The 24,165-nt window shown below is 39.7% G+C and overlaps 1 pseudogene; it reads left to right on the forward strand.

Moving 5' to 3' along the window:
- The first annotated feature begins 1,027 nt into the window (after positions 1–1,027).
- On the forward strand, positions 1,028–1,666 carry LOC115525675 (annotated as a pseudogene).
- The last annotated feature ends 22,499 nt before the right edge of the window (positions 1,667–24,165 follow it).

Raw genomic sequence — 24,165 nt, forward strand, 5'->3', positions numbered from 1 at the left:
GGGGACAAAAACATAGAGACTCAAATACAGAGAACAAACAGAAGGTTGCTGGAGGGGCTGTGGGAGTGGGGATGTGCTAAATGGTAAGGGGCATTAAGGAATCTACTCCTGAAATCACTGTTGCACTATATGCTAACTTGGATTTAAATTAAAAAAAAATTAAATAAAAATTAAAAAAAAAAAAGCATGGTGTGAGGCAAGGCAAAGTTTAAGAATAGTCCTGGAAGCCATGCTAAGTTTGTACCTAAACTTGCGAGCAATTAGAAACTGACATAAGATGTGTAAGAAGTATTTAATGGTTGTGTAAATAAATAACCACACAGTCATTAAAATGGAGTTTGTACAGGCGCCTGGGTAGCTCAGTTGAGCGTCTGACTTCAGCTCAGATTATGATCTCACAGTTTGTGGGTTCAAGCCCTGTGCTGGGCTCTGTGCTGACAGCTCACAGCCTGGAGTCTCCTTTGGATTCTGTGTCTCCTCCTCTCTCTGCCCTTCCCCTGCTCATGCTCTGTCTCCATCTCTCTCCCAAAAATAGATAAACATTAAAAAATGTTTTTAATAGAGTTTGTGAAGGATATTTTGCCCCTTTTAAAAATCCACATTATGTTTCATCTGGGAAACAAGATCTGTATGAGCTACATAAAATTTATATTTTATCAGGAGCACTTACAAAGAATAAAAGAAAAATGTACCACATGTTTAACAGTAGCTATTCCCAAATGTTAGATTGCAGACAGCTTCATTTTCTTCCTTTTGCTTTTCTATACATTCCATTTTTTTTCTAATTAGACTGTGTTAATTCTATAATGAGATGCTTTTAAAAGCATGCTAGAAAACAAATGACTCATTTTTAGAAGAGGTGCCAAGTTACTGTTAAGAATAATTAAGCTGGGCTTGAGTCTGTGGGGCTGCGGTTTAGGCAGCGTGGGGAGCCCAGAAAGTTGCCACTTGGAGCTCCAATCCTAAACTTCCTATCCTGCCCTCTGTATGTTCTAGATTGGGGCCACCCCACACCTAAGGCAGGAATATGGCGGCCACAAGGAAGACAAAAATGTCACTGGAGTCCATAAATTCTAGGCTCCAGATCGTTATGAAAAGTGGAAAGTACGTGCTGGGGTACAAGCAGAGTCTGAAAATGATCAGACATGGCAAAGCGAAACTCTGGTCATCCTCGCCAGCAACTGCCCAGCTTTGAGGAGATCTGAAATAGAACACTCTGCCATGTTGGCCAAAACTGGTGTCCATCACTACAGTGGCAATCATACTGGACTGGGCACAGCATGTGGGAAAGACTGTCAATATGCACACTGGCTACCATTGATCCAGGTGATTCTGATAGCATTGGAAACATGCCAGAACAGACTGGTGAAAAGTAAATCGTGCAAAATTTTTCTTTAGTAAAACTAGCCAGAGCTTGTTTTAAAAAGAAAATAAAAAACTAAGCTGAGTGTCATCACCACCACGGCAGAGTAGGAGACCCCACCCTCCATCCACCCATAAAGATCAACAGCTGGCTATCCACAAACAAAAATGGCTCTGATCAAGTTCAGGGTCCACTTGAACTTCAGCAAGCAACACAGTGGAACAAAACCTGAGAACAACCACACAAAAAAGAAAGAATAGGACTGCTTTGCCTGCATCATCCCATCCCCCAGGCCAATACTGCACAGCACTGAGTGTTCCCTCGAAGGCAAAGGGAGAGCAGGGAGAGCGACCAGCTCCCCCAGTCTTTTGGGGCACTGCACAAAGAACCCACTTTGGTCTCATCCCACCCAGAGACTGAAAAGGCCGAGACACAATGGAGGTAGCTAGGAACAAAAAAGAGCAGAGCTGCCTGCAGTAGCCACACAGCAGGAGTGACTGTGGTTCCCAGTGACCTGCTCTGCAGAGGACAGCAGTAGCTTTTGCCACTGAAGAAACCAATGACCGACACAGCCACCGCGGACCCCTACAGATTTCACCACTGAGGGTTTCCCGGGAAGGTTTTCCTAATCACGGATGCCAGCTACCTGATGCCCCCGTAACTCTGTCCCCAGTCCCACTCCCTTCCGGAACCGCTATCCATGCTGGCAGCCAGCCCTGGCCTCTGTGGCTGTGCGAGTACACGACACAGCCTAGGTGCTGGAGGCTGACCCCTCGCCGCTGTGTGCACATTTGGAGCTAGCTAGCCCCTCCAGCTGTGCACCTACATGCTGCCGGCCTGATTTCCACCGCCAGCCTCTGCCAGCACATGCTGGCACCCACGGAGAGATCTTACGGTCACTAGAGTGAACACCAACAGCCAGGGTCCTGATGGCTGCTGATGGGCCTGGGTCCAGCCCCGTCGCCCGGCACTGGCCTGCACCAGGGGGCTCCCCCGCAGCTAGCCCCTCTAACGACGCGTGTGTGTGCCTCCAGGCTAACTCCCGTCACTGGCTTATATACTGCTCTGCTGTGCCCACAGGGAGACGCTGCAGCTACGGAGTGCATGCTGACAGCCACAGCCCCTGCAGCTGCGAGTGTACTCGCACTTGGCCATGGTACCTTGCTGCTGGCCCTGGCCACCACCACCACGTCTGATCCAACCACTGCCACTACAGGGCGTTTGTAGCTGGTCCCCACAACTGAGTACCTGTGCATCACCAGCTCTGGTCGCCACCGAGGCCCACCCTGGTCCCTGGCCACTGGACCTGAAGGCACCGCCGAGGACTCCAACAGGCCTTGTAGCCATGCCATCCCTCTGCAGTCCTTGTCGAGAATCATGTAGTTATCGTCATGGACCCCAGCAGGCTGAGAAGATGAGACCTCACAACCGCTGGACCTGGACAAGGCCCTACATGTGGTGCTCTGTGCTGCTAGAGCCAGGTTCCAACATGCTCCAGCTTGTCCCCACCCACAGGGGTAGAGGTCTTTCCTAACCAAAGACAGTCCATAAAGTCTGGAAGAGGTGACTGTGCCTTCCAATGTGCAGATATCTGTATAAGGCTAGAGGGATGGTGAAGAATCAGGGAAACATGCTACCACCAAAGGAACATAATAAATTATATATATATATATATATATATATATATATATATATACACACACATATACACACACATATATATTATATATACACACACATACACAGTTATATATATATGTATATAGTGATATATAAAGTTATATACGTAAGTATATTAATCATATATCAATAGATACAAAGGGAAAAACAGAAATACAGCGAAGGTAGGGAACTCAATACCCCATTTTCAACAATGCACAGAACATCCAGACAGAAAATTAATAAGGAAACACTGGACTTGAACTATATTTCAAAACAAATGTTTCTAACAGAAATATATAAAACATCCTATCCAAGAGCAGCAGAATACAGATTCTTCTCAAGTGCACATGGTACATTCTCCAGGGTAGATCATACACTAGACCACAAAACAAGTCTTAGCAATTTAAAAAATATTGAAAATCTACCAAGTAACTTTTCCAACTTCAGCGGTATGAAACTAGAAATCAATTTTTTTTTAAAGTTAAACTAGGAAATTCACAAATGTGGAAATTAAACAACACGCTTCTAAATAACCAATGGGTCAAAGAAGAAATCAAAAGGGAAATAAAAAAATATCTTCAAACAAACAAAAATAGAAGCAACAAAACTTACTGGGATGTAGCAAAAACAGTTCTAAGAGGAAAGCTTACTGATAAATGCCTAAATTAAGAAAAAAAAGAGATCTCAAATAAACAACCTAACTTTACACCCCAAGGAACCAGAAATAGAACAAACTAATCCCACAGTTCAAAATTAACAGAAAGAAGGAAATAGCAAATATCTGAGCCAGAAATAAAAAATAGAAAAATAAAAAAGATCACCAAAATTAGGAGCTGGTGTTATGAAATGATAAATAAAATCCATAAACCTTCAGCTAGACTTACCAAGGAAAAAGAGAAGACTCAAATAAATAATACTATAAATGAAAGAAGGGACATTACAACTGATATACAGAAAGATAAAGGATCATAAGAGACAATTAGGAACAATTATGCCAACAAACTGGACAACCTCAAAGAAATGAATAAATTCCTAGAAACATACAACCCACCAAGACTGAATCAGAAGAAACAGAACATCTGAATACACCAATCCTGAGCAAGGAGATTGAAATAGTAATCAGAAACCTCCCATCAAAGAAAAGCCCATGACCAGATACCTTCATGGATAAATTCTACCAAACATTTAAAGAAGAATTAACAGGGGCGCCTGGGTGGCGCAGTTGGTTAGGCCTCCGACTTCAGCCAGGTCACGATCTCGCGGTCCGTGAGTTCGAGCCCCGCGTCAGGCTCTGGGCTGATGGCTCGGAGCCTGGAGCCTGTTTCCGATTCTGTGTCTCCCTCTCTCTCTGCCCCTCCCCCGTTCATGCTCTGTCTCTCTCTGTCCCAAAAATAAATAAACGTTGAAAAAAAAAAATTAAAAAAAAAAAAAAAGAAGAATTAACATCAATCCCTATTAAACTCTTCCAAAAATTTGATGAGGTGGGAACACTTCCAAATTCATTTGAGAAGGCCAGCATTACCTTGATACCAAGACCAGACAAGGACATGACAAGAGAACTACAGGCCCAAATCCCCAATGAATACAGATGCAAAATTCTCAACAAAATACTAGCAAACTGAATTCAACAGCACATTATAAGGATTATGCATCATGTCAGGTGGGATTTATCCCTGGGATGCAAGGATGGCTTATTTATCCTATAAATACATAATCGTGATATACCACAATAGAATAGAATATAAAAATCATAAGGTCATCTTAAAAATGATGCAGATTATGCAGATCATCATCTACAGAAAAATCATTTGACAAAATTCAACATTCATTCATGATAAAAATTCTCAATAAAGTGAATATAGAAGGAATGTACCTCAACATAATAAAGGCCATATATACAAGCCCACAGCTAATATCACACTCAACAGTGAAAAGCTGGGGCGCCTGGGTGGCTCAATCGGTTAAGCGTCCAACTTTGGCTCAGGTCATGATCTCACAGTTCGTGGGTTCGAGCCCCGCGTTGGGCCCTGTGCTGACAGCTCAGAGCCTGGAGCCTGCTTCAGATTCTCTCTCTCTCTCTCTCTCTCTCTCTCTCTCTCTCTCTGCCCCTCCCCTACTCGCACTCTGTCTCTGTCTCTCAAAAATGAATAAACGTTAAAAAAAATTTTAAAAAAAAACAGTGAAAGGCTGAAAGCTTTCCCTCTAAGATCAGGAACAAGATAAGACTCCTATTTAACATAGTATTGGAAGTCCTAACAGAGTAGTTAGGCAAGAAAAACAAATAAAAGCTGTCATCAGAAAAGAAGTAAAATGGTCTCTGTTTGCTGATGACATGATTTTGTAAATAGAAAATCCTAAAAACCTCACCAAAAATACTGTTACAATGAAAAAATCAGTTCAATAAAGTTGTAGGATAAAAAAATCAAAGTGCAGAAGTCAAATGCATTGCTGTACACTAACAACAAACTATCTGAAAAAGAAAGAAAACAATCCCATTTATAGTAATATCAAAAAGAATGAAATCCTTAGGAATAAACTTGACCAAAGAAGTGAAAACTATGGAGACACTGATCACAGCAACTGAAGAAGACACAAATAAGTGAAAAGACATTTCAATTCATAGATTGGAAACATTAATATTGTTAAAGTGTTCATAATATCCAAAGCAAAACCCAAAGGTATTTTTATAGAAATAGAAAAACAATCCTAAAATTTGAAATGTAATCCTGAAACTGTAAAAATCCTAGAGGAAAACATAGAGAAAAATCTTGATATTGGTCTTGACAAGACTTTTGCAACAGGACACCAAAAATACAAGCAACAGCAACAAGAAACCAGTAAACGGGAATACATCAAACTAAAAAGCTCTGCACGAAGGCAACCTACTGAATAGGAGAAGATATTTGCAAATGACATTCAACAAAGGGTTAGTATCCAAAATATATAAATAACTGATACAACCAAATACCCCCCAAATAAATAAACCAATTAAAAGATGGGCAGGATGAGCAGAAGGCACGGACAGACATTTCTCCAAAGACGACATCCAGATGGCCAACAGATACATGAAAAGATGCTCCACATCACTCATAATCAGGGAAATGTAAATGAAAACTACAATGAGGTATCACCTCATGCCTGTAAGAATGGCTAACAGTAAAAAACAAAAACAAAAAAACACAGGAAACAACAAGTGTTGGCAAGGATATGGAGAAAAAGGAACCCTCTTGCACTGTTGGTGGAAATGCAAACTGGTGCAGCCACTGTGGAAGACATTACGGAAGCTCCTCAAAAAACTTAAAATAGAACCAGCCTATGATCCAGGAATTGTACTACTGGGTATTTACCCAAAAAATACAAAAACGCTAATTCAAAGGAATACATGCACACTTACGTTTGTTGTAGCACTATTTACAATAGCCAAACTATGGAAGCAGCCAACTCTCCATCAATGCATGAATGGATAAAGAAGATACGGTATATATATACAGCGGAATATTACTTGGCCATAAAAAAGAATGAAATCTTGCCATCTGCAACAACATGGATGGAGCTAGGGAATTTAATGCTAAGTGAAATAAGTCAGAGAAAGACAAATACCACATGATTTCACTCACGTGTGGAATTTAAGAAACAAAACAAATGAGCAAAGAAAAAAAGAGACACAAACCAAGAAACAGACTCTTAACTATAGAGAACAAACTAATGGCTACCAGACGGGAGGTGGACGGGGGGATGGGGATTACAGATTACACATGATGAAATAAAATTAAAAAAATAAAAAGCTCTGCACAGGAAAAGAAATAAGGAACAAAATGAACAGGCAATCTATGGAATGGGAGAAAATATTTGCAAACCACCTCTCTGACAAGGAATATCTGAAATATAAAAGGCGCTCATACAAGAGCAAAACACACATACACACACACACAATCCGATTTAAAAATGGGCAAAGACCTGAATAGACATTTTTCCACGTAAGACATACAAATGGCCAGCAGGTACATGGAAAGGTGCTCAGCATTACTCATCATCAGGGAAACGCGGATCAAAACTGCAGTGAGGTATCAACTCACACCTGATAGGATGGCTAGTATCAAAAAGACAGGAGATAACAATTGTCAGCAAGAATGTGAAGAAAAGGAAACGCGCTTGGCGCGTTGTTGATGGGAATGTAACCTGGGGCAAACCACTATGGAAAACAGGATGGAGGTTACTCAAAAAATTAAAACTGGGAAAAATGTAAAAATGGAACTCTCATACGATCTGGCAGTTCCGTTGCTGAGTGTATATTCAAAGGAAATGAAATCACTACCTCGAAGAGGCATCCACACGCTTGTGCCCATTGCAGCATTACTCACAATAGCCACGGCATGAAAACCACCAAAGCGTCTGTCGATGGATTAATAAATAACGCACACACACAATGGAATGTTTAGACAGTCTTTAAAAAGAGGGAAATCCTGCCATTGCAACAATACGGATGGACCTGGAGGGTTACTAGGCTGAGTGAAATTAAGTCGGACAGAAAAGACAAATACTACGTGATCTCTCTTAAGTGTAGAATTTGAAACAGGTAAACTCACAGAAGCAAAGAGTAGAACCATGGTTGCCAGGGACTGGAGATGGGGAACTGAGGAGATGTCGATCAAAGAGTACAAACTTCAAGTTATAAGCGGAGTAAGCTCCAGGAATCAAATGCACAGCACAGTGACCATGGTTAACAATACTGTATATTACAAGTGGCTATCAGAGTAGATTTTGAACGTTCTCATATTAACACCAATGAATGACGTTATGTGATAAAGAGGGTGTGTTAACTAAACTCTTTGTGGTAAACATTTCACAAAAGATATGTGTACCAAATCATCACAATTGTACATGTTAAACTTACACATACCTCATATGTGATTATATCTCAGTAAAGCTTAGGGAAGACAAGTATAGCTAAGCTCTAAGTTTTATACGTTCCAAAGTTTGAGTCTTATGATTTTATTTCTACTTCTGAGCTCAGTGTTTGGTAGATCTTAGGCATAATAGATGAAGAAATAAAACGTTATGGGACTTCAAACAATGAGCTGGTGAGAAATAAAATGTCTGGATTGAAAGTGCTATTCCCTAAGGAACATTCCCTAAAGGACATACAAATCACAACACCCATGTCTGGTTCAAACTAATGCAGACTGCTGCAAATACTTACTTCGAATCACTTTCAAATATCTATTTAAACCTTCTCGGCTTTTGATAATGTGGTGTAAATGAATGAGAGCATATTTTGAAATGATCAGATCGTTTGGGACAGAGACTCTACTTACATAAATACAAATTGCTGCTATTATGTTTCTGCCTCACACTAGAGTCCCGAGCCAGCTTTTTAAATTTTATATATGAATTTGCTCACAAACTGGTAAGCCAAAGAGATACAGCAAAGGCAGCGCGCCAGGCAAATTTGCATCTGGATTCTCTGTAGGACTCTGGGTAAGTGTTGTCTTGCAGTTTCAGAGGCAAATTTATTTGCGTAGCACAGATGGTTGCCTCAAGAACGGTTTGTAGCACAAATTGCTATTATAGTGTGTCATTCTCATTAATGTAGAGCCGGATCAGTTTTGCCCCAGTTACAAATGGATAAAAAGTCTATCTGTTTCAGGCTTTCAAATATACACATACATATATACTGAAGTATATTTTATATACATATATGTGTATATGTAGATATATACATAGATATATACTATATATCTACTTTAACTCAGGAAGTAAAAGAAGGATGGGTGAGCAATTATAACTCATGCGTCTGCCTCTCTCTTGAGGAAACACTTTTAGGAGCTGGCATTCTGTTGTTTCCTCAGTCACTCCTTGCGACAGCTGGTACTTAATCCTCTCTTTTGTCTCCTGCTTATTTCACATCTGATCACGACTCAAACTAACTTCTCCTGAGGTAAAGCTATGACAGCCAAGAGGGTCTCCATGGACTTGTGCTCAGGTGGCTTTAGTGTGATCAAGAAGATCACGGAAAGCTTTTCAGAGGAAGTTTCTCTTGAACCAAGTCTTGGAAGATGCAAGGGAATAAGGTAGACGAACAAAAATGCATTCTATGGAGAGGAAGGCATGGTATACTGATTAATTCAGGCACAGGATAAATCTGGAGCTGAGAAGCAATAAACCGATAACCAGCTTAGTGTACTTACAGACACACGAGTTTTCTGACTTAGCTGGAGATAAGAGATGAGCCTGGAGAAGTGACAAGATCATGAAGGGACTAGATTATGTAATGAGCATGATTTTACAGACGTAGGCATTATTTACAGAAGTTAGTGTGATTGACACCCATTTCGCCTTACTTCATATTTTGATTCTTCCTGTCTGATTTGAACCCACCCCCGTCTTTCTGGCATGGGTGATCTAGCAGTTGACCTCTGTCTCACCCGGTTAGCAGTGCTCTCGAGAGCATTCTGAAACGCCCTCCAAGCTTGTCTCACATTCTCCCAGTTCAGTTCCCAACAACTGCCTGATTTGCTCATTATGCCTAAAACTAGAGAAATAAGAGTAAGAAAGGAGATAATCCCTCTCTTCTCTAGCAGAGCGTTCCATGACAGACCGTATCAGAAGCTGCTAGCCTGAGCTTGGATTGGCTGCCCTTGGGTGAGACCCCGACCCCGACAGCAACAGGAAAGGTGGCTGTGGTAAAAGTGCAGAAATCACACGGTACAGAATGTGGCTGCCACAGGCCACTCCTTCAGCAGAGGTTGTGAGTAGGGCCTTTCCACTCTCACCGGGCCACCCGTACGGCAGGCACCGCACTGGCACGGGATGAACACTCCACTCTACCACTTTGCCAGCTGCGCTGCCCTGAGCAAGTGACTTAATTTCATAAAGCACCAGACCTAGAAGCTTTGCGCTGAGAAGGAAAAGGACTTAATGTGCAGACTGACTGTGAGATTTAGAGGTAATATATACATAGTATCTGTTTCATAGTAAGTGCTCAGTAAATGGTGATACGCATATCAAGCGCTACATTTTTAATTTTTCAGAAGCACGTGATGTTTAACCCAGTTTACAGATGATGCTGTTCCTGACCACTCCCTCTATTGTCGAGCATTTAAAGTTTTTCCAATTTTCAATTTTATAATTAGTGCTGCATTAATCATCATGAATATAGTTTTATCTTTTGAATTATTTTAAAATAAATCCTTATGACATTCCTCATTAGAACAATGGATGTGAGTATTATTTCTATGCATTTAATGCATATTGTCCAATAGGGATCCAAAATGAATTAAGGAATAATTCTTACAAATGTTGAGTTAACCAGTTATCTTGAACACATACCTAAATTAACTATTACACTTACTTTTCTTTTATAAGATGTAAATGATATTTTATTACCATTTGGATTTGTGTTATTATGATTAACACTACTAGATTTAAAATGTTTATTTTTTAAAAAATATTTTTAATGTTTATTTACTTTTGAAGGAGAGAGAGTGGGGGTGCAGAGAGAGAGGGAGACACAGAATCTGAAGCAGGCTCCAGGCTCTGAGCTGTCAGCACAGAGCCCGATGCGGGGCTCGAACCCACAAACCAAAAGATCATGACCTGAGCCAAAGTCAGATGCTCAACCGACTGAGCCACCCAGGCGCCCCTAGATTTAAAATGTTTATTAGCTGATATTCCTTCTCTGTGACTCAATGTACCTTATTGATGAGGTTTACAAAGTATATGATATGCATATACATATATAAACACATATATACACATATATTAATCTCATTTATGACACATATATATTTTATGTGTAATTTCATACATTAATAGATTTTCTACTTTGCCATACTCTTTGTAGCATCTGTTTTGGATCAGTTCTACATTTAAAATGCATTCTAACATGTGGGAGAAATATTCCCTTTACTCTTTTTTTTTCTTACAAACTATTTATCATCAAGATGGTTGCTTAGAAAGACCAGTGAATGAGAGAAAATAAAAAATGACTGGAAAAGAAAAAGACAAGGAAAAAATCAAAAACTGTTGGAATAAAAAAGGGTATGAACAAACACATGCTGCAGGGATTTTAAAAAGAATATTGTGAACAACTTTCTGCCAATTGGAAAATGTAGACAAAATAGACAATTTCCTACAAATATAAACTGAATTTATTAAAACTGACTCAAAAAAAAAAATAGAAAACTTGAAACATGGGGGAAAAAAACACCCTGAATTAGGAGTTTATAATGAATGTACAATCAATAGCGTAGCTAAACACATGGATAAAAAGCCAACCAACTTATATGTAGCTTCTGAATCATAGGGTTAGTTTCTAGATTAAGCACCAGGATGTACTGAATTCCTAAAACTTGATCTAAAACTGATTTTATTACAATTTGAAAAAGCCCCATGATGCCCCTCTTTCTCTAGTGCCCTAATGCTACAGACTGAATATATCCTTCCAAAATTCACATGCTGATCCCCAATGTGATGATGTTAAAAGGAGGGGTCTTTGGGAGGTGATTAGGAGTGAAGCTCTTGTGAATGCAATTAGTGCCCTTATTAAAGAGGCCCCAGAGGGGAGATTCCTTATCTCTTTCTCCACGTGAGAACACAGGGAGGTGAAAAACAAAACAAACAAACAAACAAAAACCAAAACAACAACAAAAAAACACAAAAACCAAACCAGAAACAATGGCCATCTAAGAACCAGGAAGAGGGTGCTTGCTAGATACTGAATCTGCTGGTAAATTGATCTTGGACTTCCTAGCCTCCAGAATTGTCAGAAATAAATATTTGTTGTTTTTAAGCCAACCAGTTTATAGTATTTTTGTTATAGCATAATAATATGCTATTATGTTACAGGTGTTTTGTGTAGAACACCTAAGTATGTGCTGATTTTGCTTAATGGTTAATCTAGGGTTAACTCTCTCTCACAGTAAAGATATAGTTTACCTGCATTACCATTTAATACTATCCATGTTATACTCTATGGTATGCACTGAAAGTCTATGTCTCCCCAAAATTCACATGTTGAAGCCCTAACCCCAAATGTAATGATATTGGGAGGTTGGACCTTTGGGAAGTAATAAGGTCATGACAGTAGAGCCCTCATCAGTGAGATTAGTGCTTTTATAAAGAGTCATGAAAGAAATCATCTCTCTCTGCCATGTGAGCATGCAAGAAAAAGGTGGCCATTGTTAACCAGGAAGAGGTCTTCACCAAGAACTTGACCTGCTGGTACCCTGATCTCCACCTTCCAGCCTCCAGAACCAGGAGAAATAAATATCTGATGTTTCAGCCACCCAGTGTGTGGTATTCTGTTAGAGCAGTCTGAACAGACTAAGACACTACACCATACTAGTAGGAGAACCAGTAGGAGGGTGTATGAATATCCATGCTCTGAAATATATTTGCACTTTTACAATTAAAATATTCAAGTGATCCAATAGGAGAAGAGTACCCAAAATCTAGCCTTGATATTGTGTCATTTACTTACTGAGGGTTTTTCTTACTGTTCCATTGAAATATGCATCAGGATGCTTTCAACTGAAAGTAATAGAAAAACCAAGCAAAGCAATTTGACTCAAACAATAAAAAACCGACCAGCTGGCATTTACATAAGGTCCAGGGATGGGGCGGGCTCCAGGGTTGGTTGGTTGAGCGACTCACTTGTGTCATCAAGAACACAGCTTCTTTCCCTTTCTTTGCTCTATAACCACAGCATCTGTATCAATCCATGTCTGGTTTCCCCTCCAGGTTGGAGGACAGCTACCAACTACAATAAAGCTTGCTTACTCCTTTATTTACATCCAGCAGATGAGAGAAATTGCCTCTCCCTAAGCCACCAAAAGAGGCAGTCTTTATCTTCAGTTTTTGGGGACAAATTTACATTTCCCCAAAAACAATGGTAGGGCTAGGTCCTTGAAACAATCACTGGCTCCCATCCAAGTACTAACCAGGCCCTACCCTGCTAAGCTTCCGAGATCAGATGAGATCGGGCGTGTTCAGGGTGGTATGGCCATAGACATGAAAAGCCCACAGCTAATATCATCCTCCATGGGGAAAAGCTGAGAGCTTTCTCCCTGAGATCAGGAACACGACAGGGATGTCCACTCTCACTGCTGTTGTTTAACATAGTGTTGGAAGTGCTAGCATCAGCAACCAGACAACAAAAGGAAATCAAAGGCATCAAAATTGGCAAAGATGAGGTCAAGTTTTCACTTTTTGCAGATGACATGATATTATACATGGAAAGCCCGACAGACTCCAGCAAAAGTCTGCTAGAACTGATACATGAATTCAGCAAAGTTGCAGGATACAAAATCAATGTACAGAAATCAGTTGCATTCTTATACACTAATAATGAAGCAACAGAAAGACAAATCAAGAAACTGATCCCACTCACAATTGCACCAAGAAGCATAAAATACCTAGGAATAAACCTAACCAAAGATGTAAAAGATCTGTATGCTGAAAACTATAGAAAGCTTATGAAGGAAATTGAAGAAGATATAAAGAAATGGAAAAACATTCTGTGCTCATGGATTGGAAGAATAAATATTGTTAAAATGTCAATACTACCCAAAGCTATCTACACATTCAATGCAATCCCAATCAAAATTGCACCAGCATTCTTCTCAAAGCTAGAACAAGGAATCCTAAAATTTGTATGGAACCACAAAAGGCCCCGAATAGCCAAAGTAATTTTGAAGAAGACCAAAGCGGGAGGCCTCACAATCCCAGACTTTAGCCTCTACTACAAAGCTGTCATCATCAAGACAGCATGGTATTGGGACAAAAACAGACACATAGACCAATGGAATAGAATAGAAACCCCAGAATAGACCCACAAAAGTATGGCCAACTAATCTTTGACAAAGCAGGAAAGAATATCCAACAGAAAAAAAGTCTCTTTAACAAATGGTGCTGGGAGAACTGGACAGCAACATGCAGAAGGATGAAACTAGACCACTTTCTCACACCATTCACAAAAATAAACTCTAAACGGATAAAGGACCTGAATATGAGACAGGAAACCATCAAAACCCTAGAGGAGAAAGCAGGAAAAAACCTCTCTGACCTCAGCCGCAGCAATTTCTTACTTGACACATCCCCAAAGGCAAGGGAATTAAAAGCAAAAATGAACTATTGGGACCTCATGAAGATAAAAAGCTTCTGCACTGCAAAGGAAACAATCAACAAAACTAAAAGGCAACCGATGGAATGGGAAAAGATATTTGCAAATGACATATCGGACAAAGGGCTAGTATCCAAAATCTATAAAGAGCTCACCAAACTCCACACCCGAAAAACAAATAATCCAGTGAAATGGGTAGAAGACATGAATAGACACTTCTCTAAAGAAGACACCCAGATGGCCAACAGGCACATGAAAAGATGCTTAACGTCACTCCTCATCAGGGAAATACAAATCAAAACCACACTCCGGTATCACCTCATGCCAGTCAGAGTGGCTAAAATGAAAAAATAAGGAGACTATAGATGCTGGAGAGGATGTGGAGAAATGGGAACCCTCTTGCACTGTTGGTGGGAATGCAAACTGGTGCAGCCGCTCTGGAAAACAGTGTGGAGGTTCCTCAAAAAATTAAAAATAGATCTACCCTATGACCCAGCAATAGCACTGCTAGGAATTTACCCAAGGGATACAGGAGTGCTGATGCATAAGGGCACTTGTACCCCAATGTTTATAGCAGCACTTTCAACAATAGCCAAATGATGGAAAGAGCCTAAATGTCCATCAACTGATGAATGGATAAAGAAATTGTGGTTTATTTACACTATGGAATACTACGTGGCAATGAGAAAGAATGAAATACGGCCTTTTGTAGCAATGTGGATGGAACTGGAGAGTGTTATGCTAAGTGAAACAAGTCATACAGAGAAGGACAGATTCCCTGTGTTTTCACTTCTATGTGGATCCTAAGAAACTTAACAGGAGACCATGGGGGAGGGGAAGGAAAAAAAAAAAAAGAGGTTAGAGAGGGAAAGAGCCAAAGCATAAGAGACTCTTAAAAACTGAGAACAAACTGAGGGTTGATGGGGGGTGGAAGGGAGGGGTGGTGGGTGGGTGATGGGTATTGAGGAGGGCACCTGTTGGGATGAGCACTGGGTGTTGTATGGAAATCAATTGGACAATAAATTTCATATATAAAAATTTTTTTTTAATTATAAAGAAACAATCAATCAATCAATCAATCAATCACTGACTTCCTAACCAGGGCACATCAATGGAGCTCAAGTCAGTTCCTGGAAGTTCACTGCTGCCTTACAATGGGAAGGGGGAGCAAATGTTGAGGAGTCAAACACTCTCCATCCACTACAAAAGATTTGCTCAGAAAACACTCATGTTTTCACTGGTGATACTTGATTGCACATTCATTTTAGAGTTTGCTAAGACAAAAGGAATTACAGTGTTTCTTCCAGTTAGTGTCTGAAGTAGATCTTTGCAAAGGTTATGTGTCAGTTTGAGATTGCTGTTACATTTCACTGGGTTTATAACGAAACAAGACTCAAACATAAACAAAAAGGGTAAACTGATTTTTTTCAACTTAATCGGGGAAAAAAAGTCAGTTGTTAAGATAAATCATTTTAAGCTAAAAGTTATAGCTAAATATTAAGGGCAATGAGTATGTCCAAAGACACACAGGAGAGAGAGCCTTTCGATCCAAGCAAGACCATTCTCCTGACAATCTAAGTTTGTCCTATGCCACAGCGCATAAACATATACATGTTTATACACATATATCCAGTTTTATAACTGGATATAAAATCTGTTAGATTTAAGATATAAAGTCTGTTAGAAAGCATCAATGTGCTTTATCTGTAGGAAGTTTATCAGTGTGATGGCATCTACATGTATAGAATACATAGCATTTTCTCTCTGTAAAATTTGTACGAGGGAGTAATATATGCACATTGCAACAAAACTCAATGAGCATCAATAAGTAGACAGTAAAAGAAAAACAAAGTCTCCTTCTCAATTTCTCCAAGAGTCCTCCCCCCTCCAAAGGCCTAGGTTATCACTTTCTTCTTTGTCCTTCCCCAGATAGTCTAGATATATGAAAACACACATATATCCTTGTTAAAAATACAAATGGGGGCACCTGGGTGGCTATGTTGGTTAAGCACTCGGCTCCTGATTTCAGCTCAGATCATGATCTCACGCTTCATGGAATCGAACCCCCCATCAGGACTCACTAACCTGCTCGTGAACAGCGTGGAGCCTGCTTGGGATTCCCCTCTCCTCTCTCCCCCTCTCTCTGCCCCTCCCCTGCTCGTGTGCATGTGCACACTCTTTCTCTCAAAATAAACTTTAAAAAGATACAAATGGGAACATATGCCACCAACAGTTCCGTACTCTGCACATTTTCATTCAACAATTTATTCACACGTCTAGAGTGACCTAAATCTTGAACAGTGGCATGAATTCATCTTATGACCTTAGAGGTGAAGTGAGGGCAGCATTTGAGCTTAGGCAAAAAAAAAAAAAAAAAAAAAAAAAAAAAAAAAAAAAAAAAGTAGGAAGGAGTTCTCCAATACTCAGGCAGGGACGATGCAATAAATAGGAGGTCTGGAGGAAAACGCCACAGCACTGGAAGTAAGGGGAAAAATCTGCCTCTGCCTGCGACAGGTATGCTGTTTTGTTTCTGAAATCCCACATCTGAGTGAAATCGTATTTTTTGTCTTTCTCTGACTTATTTCACTTAGCAGAATACTCTCTAGCTCCATCCAGGTCATTGCAAATGGCAAGGTTTCATGCGTTTTTACGGCGAACATTCCATTTTACGTATACACCACATCGTCTTCATCCGTTCATCAGTCAATGGACATTTGGGCTCTTTCCATACTTTGGCTACTGTTGATAATGCTATCATTAAACATCGAGGTGCATGTATCCCTTCAAATCAGTATTTTTGTATCCTTTGGGTAACTACCTAGTAGTGCAATTGCTGGATTGTAGAGTAGTTTTGTTTTTAACTTTCTGAGGAGGCTCCATACTGTTTTCCAGGGTGGGTGTGCTAGTTTGCATTCCCACCAGTAGTGCAAGAAGGTTTCCCTTTCTCCACATCCTCCCAAACACCCATTGCTTCCTGTGTTGTGAATTTCAGCCATTCTGACAGGTGTGAGGTGGTATCTCATTGTGGTTTTGATGTGTATTTCCCTGATGATAAGTGGTGTTAAGCATCTTTTTCATGCGTCTCTTTGGAGAAATATCTACTCATGTCTTCTGCCCATTGTTTAACTGGATTATTGGTTGAATGGGCTATTTTTGAACAAAAAGCCTTACATCCTCATGTATTATTCGTTTATTCCTTGTTTGAGATTCTCTAATCCACCACTAGATGGACCTGTTTGATATTCTGTCTTTGGAGAAAAAAAACCGCTGCAGATTCAGGGAGGTCTTCCAAACAAGGATTTAGATCACTGATCTTAAAACAAGATTTGAGTTTAAAAAAAATAAACAATTCATTCATATGAAATAGTGAATGACACATAGTCCTATACTTGAATAATGGTAATGAAAACAAATACCTGTGTGTTAAGCCTCCTGGTTTAAGTAATAAAACACAACCCAACAAATCTGTTAAGCCAACTATACTCCCTCTCTGATCTTCTTCAATTTCTTACCATTCATATGAAACCAACATTCTGAATTATAAACTATTAGCTAATTTTTTAATGTTTATTTAGTTTTGAGAGAGAGAGAGAGGCAGAGAGAGAGAGGGGGACAGAGGCTCCGAGGCAGGCTCTGCACTGACAGCAGAGAGCCTGACGTGGGGCTCGAACTTACCAACTGCAAGATCATGACCTAAACTGAAGTTGGACGCTTAACTGGCAGAGCCACCCAGGCGCCCCAATTATCAGCTACTTTTCAAAATTATCTCTCAAAAATAAATGTTAAAAAAAATTTTTTAATTAGTTTTACAATCCATGATGTATCACTTAACAGCATAATGTTTGATTTTTCTAGGTCTTGAAACTTATATAAAAGAACTTCCATTATATGTATTTCAGATGCTTTTCTCACTCTTCATTCTATTTCTGGGATTCATCCGTGTTGGTACGAATAGGTCTAGTGCTTTTTCAAACTGCTCTATGATACGCTGCTGTACAAGCAGACTGAAATTTGTTTATCCGTGTTAAGGATTTTAGACTTGCTTTTTTTCATTCACCACTATGATTTTAAGATTCTCATTTTCATTATGCAGACAAAATTTAGACAGACTAAACACTGTTGATATGTAATCTGTATATAGTAATTCCAATATCAATGTTGGGAGTCTGATCCTTCAATTTATTATTATTTTTGTTCCTGTTGACTTTCATTTACTTGGGCTTGTTTCTTCATGGGCTTTAGTAATTAAGAAAAAACTGTGAGTATATGTTCCTTGGTGGAAATTTCCTTTTTAAAAAAAATTTTTAATGTGTATTTATTTTTGAGAGAAAGAGAGAGAGAGAGTACGAGTGGGGGAGGGGCAGAGAGAGAGGGAGACACAGAATCCGAAGCAGGCTCCAGGCTCTCAGCTGTCAGCACAGCCCCAAGCGGGGCCCAAACTCACAAACCCCAAGATAGCGACATGAGCCAAACTCGGGCACTTAACCAACTAAGCCACCCAGGCGCCCTGGAAATTCTCTTAAAATAGTGTTTTGTTTTTGTTTTCTCCCCCGCGCTAATATATGCTTAATTAACTGCAAGGAGCTCTCCATTTTTCTTATTGGAAATTATTTCACCCATTGCTCTGTTTGGATAATAGTCTCTGTCTTTAGCAATGATGAGGCAAGTGTTCTTTCTTTTCGGCAGGGAAATCCATGATTATCGTCTTCTCCAAAGATGAATATTTTAGAAAGCCTGGTGGCAAAGCTACTGCCATCTTTCACATGAGTCACATCAAGAGCAGCTTGTCTCTCTCTATTGGTGTCCCAGGTTAGCACGTTCAGTCAACATACATAGGCTGGCGGAACTTGATGAAATGCCTAATTGATTTGGTCAAGCTCCAAATCAATCAAGAAGATGTCAATCTGGGTGGTACCTACAAAGATTTTTCTCATTTCATAGAACTTATACGTGGCCTCCTCCGGCATAGTTTGATGAACAGCAACATGACCCTTGGGTCATAGATTCGATGGAAATTCTCACCACTATTGTCAATATTGAAGACATCCATAAAACTAGTAGGGTATCCTATATCAGTATACAGCCTGCCATCAATCTTAAGGAACACTGCAGGTAGATCTCCTTTTTCTCCTTTCAGAGCACACTTGAGTCTGTTCTTCAGTAAAATAACGAGAGGGCCCAGCGGGTGCACAAAGGACATAAACCTCAGTTAGTATGTCTAGCATCCAAGGCTTTGGAGCTGCTACATGCTTCAGGACCATGAGTCATGACTGTTCTGGGTACAGAAAGAGCTGAAATCCATGTTTTATATCAATTATACAGGGAAGATTTGCTTTGCTCCTGCCAGGCATATAGGGACAATACCAACCTATGGTTACTTTAAAGTGAAATGTGGCTTGGTGGTATTCAGACCACACAGGTAGAGTGAATTCTGTCCCCAAAAGCAAGAGTGTATGCTTGTGGTTCAAATTTCTCAAGTAGATTCTTTTTCTCTTTTCCTACTCATCATACAGCCAACCTAAACAAGTAAGTTCCCCTTTGAGTGGTCAGTTTCTACATCAACCCTTTTTAGAGTTCCAACTTATGTTAGAATCTTGGATTCTACCTCCTACCCTTCCTTAGATCCTGACTTTGCCTCCTGTCTACTAGAGGTCATTAAAATCCACGTTCCAGGCCTTCCAACTTTGACTCACAAAAGATTGTTACTGCTATCCTAACAATACCAACCAATCAGATAAGCTACAAAATCAGTTTTTAAACCTACCAGAGACCTGAGGACAGAAAATAAACCTAACTACACTAAAATCTAGAGGGTAAAGAGTCCTTCCCTTAACAGTCAAGACCTATAGATGTTTCATCCTAGCAGAGAAGCTGAAAGATGAAAGGAATGCATCACAGCAGGTGATAGGGTGAAGCCAGCCACATTTTAATGGATTTTTAATGACTGCAAGTGAACTAGCATGATGAACTAGAATCCCAAGGAGCCCCAGCCACAGAGTATGCACCTACCTGCTATTTACCATAGGCCCTCACCAAGGGCACATGGATCATATGCTAAAGGCTGAGACGGTGCAGAAGGGCTTAGAGAGATCCCGTATAAGGTGCTCAGATCTTTCCTAAGTAAACAGAATGCTCAATGAAGTATACAAGCAAGGCAGAAAGAGGAGAGAACTCTTTCTCAGTCACTTTTGAGTGCAGAGCAGCAACTGCCAAAGACTGAAAGAAGAGTAGGGCAGAGAGAGCTCTCCTTGAGTATATAAAGATAGGGATGGAACTAAATAGCAAAGAGAAATTTCTAGCGACTCAAAAAGCTAGAATACAGGCTGTGAAGCAGAGAGAAATCTCTCATGGTTCACAAAGCTGGTATCTAGGCTGTAAATTAACAACGAAATTTCCGAGGTCTTACAGGTACTTACTTGGTGTCTCTGCAGGGCTAGGGATTCTAGGCATTCTGACAGAAGGGCTGAGCAATTTTCTGGGGAAGAGACCATTTCCTTTAGCCTCTACTATTCTTTTATACGCTGTGCAATGTACAATTAAAACTATGACACCTACAAAGAAACAAGCAAATGAAACTTACGATCATGAGAGGAAAGAAGCAGACCAAGAGATGAATCAGATACTGGAATTATGAGACAAGGACTCTAAAATAACCATGAAAACATGTTAAAGGATCTAATAGGAAAGCTGGCAACATTCATAAACATACGGGGAATCTCAGCAGAGAGAATGAAACAATAAAAATGATCAAATGGAAGTGCTAGAAATGGAAAACATAATATCCTAGTGAAGAATGCATTCGAAGGGATCAGAAGCAGCCTGGACACATGGAAGAAAATGACCTATGACTTAAAGATAGTAGAAATTATATAAACCAAAATACAGAAATTGGACAGAAAATGCAACGAATATCTGCAATCTATGAAACATACATGAACTGGAGTACCAGAGAAAAAGAAGAGAGAATGGGGCAGAAGAAATTGTTAAAGACACAATGGCTGAGAGTTTAACAGAATTGTTGAAAGATGTCAATTAGCAAACTCTAAGCGTGTATGCGCACGCGCGCGCGCGCGCGCACACACACAGTACCCAGCACATCTAGGCACATCAGACTCAAGCTGCTGAAAACCAAGATAAAATTTCAAACCAGCCACATGTATTACACATAGGGAAACAACAGTGAGAAATACTGCTGACTTCTCATTGGAAACCAGGTGGGCCTCTCAGAAGACAACAGAAAGGCAACTTTTAAGTACTTGAAAGGAAAAAAAAGTTAACAAAGAATTCTATATATAGCAAAATACAACCTCCAAAAGCAACTGAAAAGTATGTTTTCTGACAGACAAAAGTGGAGAGATTTCATCCCCAGAAGAGCTGCATTGCAATAAATACTAAAATAAATAATCCTAAAATTTGTATGGAAATAACCAAAGTAACCATGAAAAAGAAAAACAAAGCTGAAGGTATCACAACTCCAGATTTCAAGACATACTACAAAGCTGTAATAATCGAAACAGTATGGTACTGGCACAAAACAGACACATAGATCAATGGAACACAATAGAAAGCCCAGAAATAAACCCATGATTATATGGTTAATTAATCTTCGACCAAGGAGGCAATAATATGCAATGGAAAAAAAATAGTCTCTTCCACAAATGGTGCTGGGAACACTGGACAGCTACCTGCAAAAGAATGAAACTGGCCCACTTTCCTAACCACACACAAAAGTAAATTTTAAATGTATTAAAGACCTAAATGTGAATCCTGAAACCATAAAAATCCTAGAGGAGAGTAGTACAGGTAGTAATTTCTCTGACATCGACCATAGCAACATTTTTCAGGATATGTCTCCTGAGGCAAGGAAAGCAAAAGCAAAAATAAGCTATTGGGACTACATCACAATGAAAAAGCTTCTGCACAGCAAAGCAAACAACCAACAAAACTAAAGACAATCTACTGAATGGGAGAGATATTTGCCAAGGACATATCTGATAAAGGGTGAGTATCTAAAATATATACAGAACTGATAAAATTCAACACCAAAAATCACATGATTCAATTAAAAGATGGGCAGAAGACATGAACAAACATTTCTCCAAAGAAGACATACAAAATGGCCAAAAAACACATGAAAAGATGCTCAGCACCATTAATCATCAGGGGAATGCAAATCAAAACTACAATGAGATATCTTATTACACCTGTTGAATAGCTAAAATAAAAAGCACAAGAAACAAGTGTTGATGAGGATCTAGAGAAGAAAGAATCCTCTTGAACTGTTGGTGGGAATGTAAACTGGTGCAGCCATTGTAGAAAATAGTATGGAGGCTCCTCAAAAAATTAAAGATACAATTACCATATGATCCAATAATTACACTACTGGGAATCTGCCCAAAGAATACTAAAACACTAATTCAAAAGGATATAAACACCCCTATGTTTATTGCAGTATTGCTTACAATAGCCAAACTAGGGAAGTAGACCAAGATAAAGAAGATGTGAGGTATCTATATACATAAATGGAATATTATTCAGCCATAAAAATAATGAAATCTTGCCTTTTCAACAACATGGAGTTAGAGAATATAATGCTAAGCAAGATAATTCAAAGAAAGACAGATGCCATTATAATTTCACTCATATGTGGAATTTAAGAAACAAATGAGCAAAGGGGAAAAAAAGGAGACAGATCAAAATGCTGACTCTTAACTACAGAGAACAAACAGATGATTACTGGAGGGAAGGTGAGTGAGGGGGATGGGTGAAATAGGAGAAAGAGATTAAGAATACACTTTATCTTTTTTTTAATGAAATGTTTACTTGTTTGAGAGAACGAGCGTGAACGAGTACACACACACCCACATGAGCAGGGGAGGGGCAGAGAGAGAGGGAGACAGAATCCCAAGTAGGCTCCACATCGACAGCAGAGAGCCCAAAGCAGGGCTCCATCTCACTAACAGTGAAATCATGACCTGAGCCGAAACCAAGAGTCAGACACTTAACTGTCTGAGCCACCCAGGCGCCCCTACACTTATCTTGATGAGCACTGAGTAATGTATGGAATTGTTGAATCACTACATTGTACACCCGAAACTAATACAACATTGTATGTCAACTACACTAGAAATAAAATTTTTCAAATTAAAAACTAAAAGACCCTGGAATACTTAAAGCAAAACATAGCATTTTGTACCGTTTACAGCACACGTAGAAGTAAAACACACAAAAAGTGCAATGTTGTCTAAGAAGCGATAAATAATATTGTAAGGTTCTTTTATTACTTAAAAATAGTACAAGACTACTTGAAGATAAACTATAGTAAGTTAAAGATGTATATTTTAATCTTTAAAACACCACTAAAAATGTCCCCAAACAGATATAAAAATACTCAGTTCAAGTCCGCTACCAGCTGCACAGCAATGAATGCATCAGGGAATGATGGGTGGGGGCTGGGTGCAGTGGGCAGGGGGGTTCAGGGGCTGTGGGTACACAGCAGCAACAGATCACTAATACACATGGAGATCCCCTTTCCAGTTTACTAATATCCCAGAGTTCACTAATAATCACCATGCTAATTTTAGGGTGTTACAATTTGGCTGCTGAAATTCAACAAGATATTCGTTTTCCTGACTCGCAGCTAGCAGCCTCAGATCAATCACTGTGAACAGAAATGCCTTTCCTCATCGAAGTTACACACTTGTGTTGCTGTTGCCTGTATGCTTAGTCTGCAACTTTCTCAACATTATCAGTTACTCCTCTCTCTCTGGCTCGCTCTTGGATTTTCCTATAGTCTGAAAGAAAGAGCTAGCATTCCGGCACCATGTTATTTTACTGTCACATCACCAATTGCTCTAGCTTGGTGGATACTTTCTAGAACAACCAAGAAAAGATGACAATGTCTTAACCAACTTCTTTTCTGGGCACAGAACAAGCTCTGCTAGCTTTCCCACCTTGGATGGAGGGTTCTTCCTTGAAGTCCTCTCATCCACCTTGACTTAATCAGTTTTATATATAT

Source organism: Lynx canadensis, chromosome D1 (genome assembly GCF_007474595.2).
Source record: "Lynx canadensis isolate LIC74 chromosome D1, mLynCan4.pri.v2, whole genome shotgun sequence".
In the NCBI taxonomy this organism is placed as follows: domain Eukaryota; kingdom Metazoa; phylum Chordata; class Mammalia; order Carnivora; family Felidae; genus Lynx; species Lynx canadensis.